This window comes from Pseudonaja textilis, chromosome 10 (assembly GCF_049901715.1).
Source record: "Pseudonaja textilis isolate UNSWEBS1 chromosome 10, rPseTex1.2, whole genome shotgun sequence".
Classification (NCBI taxonomy): Eukaryota; Metazoa; Chordata; class Lepidosauria; order Squamata; family Elapidae; genus Pseudonaja; species Pseudonaja textilis.
In genome coordinates, this window is record NC_141999.1 from 3,047,237 (window position 1) to 3,050,979 (window position 3,743).

The window sequence follows — 3,743 nt, forward strand, 5'->3', positions numbered from 1 at the left end:
ATTTTCTTAGTTCATCCATCTCTCATGGTACATTTTTGGTTTAGGTAGTTTTGCCCCAGGGATGAATTCTATGGCACAGTCAGTAGGTCGGTGAAGGGGAAGTCGTTGCATTCCTCCTCACTGTAACCTCTGCCAAATCTTGATATTCTTTGGGTATGTGTGGGCAACCTGGTGGTGTCTCTTTTGTGGAAACCACTCTCTCTTTTTGGTACCACTCCTTGGTCATAAAGGCTGTTCTCAATTTGGAGTTGGGGAGGCTCAGGACCTATCCCTATTCTTATTTTGCCACCTTCCCAGGTGATGGTGGGAGCCCACCTGTCCAGCCAACCCAACCCGAGAATGAGTGACTCAGTCATTTTTGGGAGAACCACAAATCGTGTCAGCTCCCAATCCCATTCTATTTCCAGTCTTACAGGTTCGGTGACTGAAGTCGTGGGCTCCCCCTGGGTTCCAGTGCTGGGCACCCTTATGCGAGTCTTTATGGTGAAAGGGCAGACGGCTCCACTTAACATTGGGTCTTCATTGCCACTCCCTCTGGAGTCAATCACTTCTGGGGCTGGAGTTTCGCCCTCCTTAAACAGGAGGGGAAACCTCCACGGCCTGTCATGTGAACTTCCCCTTCTCAGGCGGCTTGTGGGGAGTTCATTTTGGCTTGGATATGACCGGTGTCCTTGCTTGAGGAATGGGTGCGGGAGCAAGGCATTCGGAAGCTTTGTGTCCAAGTTGGCCGCATTGGTAGTACTCAATGGCAGGGCTGGTTGCTCCCTTTGGTTCTGCTGACGGGTTCACTGCTGGATGCCTGCCCAACTGGCACTTAGGGGCTTTCTCCTGTGTAGCCCTGTGGTGGGGTTAATTTCTAAGTCAATTGCCATCGCCATCCAGTACCAATCTTGGATTCGGTCAGGCACACTTCTGATTGTGCACAACTTCCTAAGCTCCAGATCCAAAGCTTCCTTGAAGTAATAGACAAAGAGACTTTTGGGCCAGCCTTTCAGCCTTTTGGCTACTCTTCTAAACTCCCACACTATTTAGGTGGGCAATCATGCTGTTTCAGTCCTTTGATTTCTGCTTCAGCCTTCTCCGGGTTCACCAGGTCTTCAAAACGTGCCCTCAAGGACCGCACAAATTCATCCACATCTTCTAACTCAGGAGCTCCTTCATCATGGAGTTGGGCGATCCAACGGGTTTTTGGTCTCAACCGGTTGGGTGTAATAAACCTAGGTTGGTCGGTTTAGCCAAAACGCAGCGGGGCGGTTGAGGCAGATTGGTAGGAGGGAGGGAGAGACCCGGCTTGGCCTGGTCTGTTCTGGTGCGCCGTGGCGCTTGCTTTTGGAGGCCGTGCCGCTTCACTGAACATAAGGCGTTTGCCTGGTGAGCTGAGGTTCGGTTTGAAGAAAGGTTCGGGAGGATAGTTGCGTGGCTGATACTGGTGGCTGGTTGTGGCTGGCCTCTCGTGCATCTTTAAAACCACAAACAGGTTTCGTGTGTCTCTGGGCCCCTCCCTGCCGCCTAGCGCGCTGTCTCGCTTGTGGGGTTTTCCCAAACCTGCAGGCTCTCTCACATTATCTGCAATGGCAGTAATCATGTCTTGGTCTGATTGGTATTTCGCACCATAATGAAAAATGTGAGCCTAAATCCGGTTGAGGAAGTAGGATGGTTTGCCTGGGGTGCCATCAAAGGTGATTAGGAATTGTGGCGGGGCAGCGGCTGGAGAGGTGCAGCTGCAGCTGGAAGAATTGGTGGTGGAATGGGAGTCGGCATCCACTGGCATCCACCCATGTCCAGGATAGAAAGTCCACCCGGGTGGAATTTGGTCTGCGGGCGGCATCCCCACAGGTGCTGGTGGGGCTTGTTGGATTGATTTGGGTGCGTCTCCATGCCTGCCTCTGTTCCCAGAGCTTGATTGGTCTGGTGGCCCTGGAAATTGTCCTGCCATGGCGGGTGACCGGGCAGCAGCCGCAGCAGAGGGACTTCATTGCTGGGACCTGGGCCTTGGGCCAGCAACCACTAAATGAAACAAAGCAGATGCTCCGCTCTGGCCTTCTGCTGCTCCAGGTCCCAGATAGTGGAAGACAGGTGGTGGCAGGCCCCATCCTGGCTGGACCTTGTGTGGGGAGGTCTGGACTGTGCAATCCACACACAGCAGTTCACATTTTTCAGATAACCCGGCTAGCGACTGACTCTGCAATGCCGGTTGAAGCCTCCACTCTTGAAACTCGCCAGCCTCTAGGGATCGCGGTGGTGTCAACTTGTAGGCAGCTCCAGCTCCTCGGTTGCCATTGTGCTCCCAGAGGTGGGGGAATCACTGGTCACTGGATCTGTTGGCGGGGTCTGGCCAAAGGGTCAGTTCCTTGGGTCTCGCTCCGTTCTGGATTTCAGCCTGCGCGGCCTTGGCTGCGGCCACTTCTGCCTCCAAAGGGTAACAGTGTGTTTCACAGACTTCCCTTTGCATGGGTCCAGTGGCCCCTTCACTGGTCTCCGGTTGTTGCTCCATCTTCCCTGAGTCTTTATACTCCCTGTACTTTGGGGGAGCAGCACTGCTTTTGCGAAAGCTGCTGTGATTTTCTTTTTAGGGGATTCAGGTTAATGTCAGTGTTCAAACCAAACTCTCCACTCAGAAACGAAGTCCATCCAAGTTAAGAATTTATTAGAGAAGTCTAATATTATATTGTCTAATATTATATTGGCACATCTGGGGGAAAACCCGAATCTGAATTCCTGTGTTTTCCCCTGCTACACTAAAAGCTCACATCCAGCCCCCTTGTGATGACCCTCAAGTCACCCTCTCCCATCCACCTCCATTCTGAACTCCCGCCAAGTCCAGTCAGTCCCCTCCAAACTCCAGCGACTTGACCTTGAGCTCTGGTGAAAGAATGTTGTTGTGGCTATCCTCCCTTCTCACTACTCTTTCGTTCCTACAGCTACCCATCCTCCCTTGTGGTAGTCCCAAATCCGAAACAAGATGGATCTGGGGCTGACACACAGCAGAGTTAGAATGATTAGAATTAGAATTAGCACATTATAGCAAATTAATTGATCGTTTCTATATGCACACACGCTTAATACATATAAGTTATACATGCAACATTCTGTGCTTTCAATTGTATATGATTTGTTTTGATTTAGTTGAAAATTCCTAATGAGGTTTTTCAAAAGAATAATAGAACCTGCAGTAAATTTAATCAAAATGTCAAAAAAAAAAAAAAACCCAGCTCATTGAGCTTAAAAATCGAAGGTAAAATCATTTAAGATAAAAAGGGCTCGTTTCGAAAAATTCAGTTTAAGAGCAGCGAATGGGGCTTTAATTCATCTTAAAAATCTTTAAAATTCTTTTTTAGACTGAATCTTTTAAAAACTTTGATGTGGAATGTGTGTGAATTTTTAAAAAGGCGCAGCGCAGTTTTAAAAAGCATGAGATATATGAATGTTTCCCCGCCATGGGCCCGAAAATCTCACATTATTTGTTGCGGGGGGATTTAATCAGAGGAATGTTTCTCCCTCATTGTGAAAAATGGTACCAGCCCATCCCAAAACACACCCCTGTATTTTTCCTCCTGCAACAGTGGTACAGTCGGAGCAACTCCTAGCTGCTCGATCTAACTGTTCTCATGAAATGCCCCGCCCTTCCAGGCTCCCCATTGGTCTTTAGCGAGATGCCTCCATTTGTGATAGGCTAGCGGGCGGGGAAAGGTTCGCTGAGGGACGTCCTCTTCCCCCAGCCCAGGCGGGCTCGGTTGCGTGGC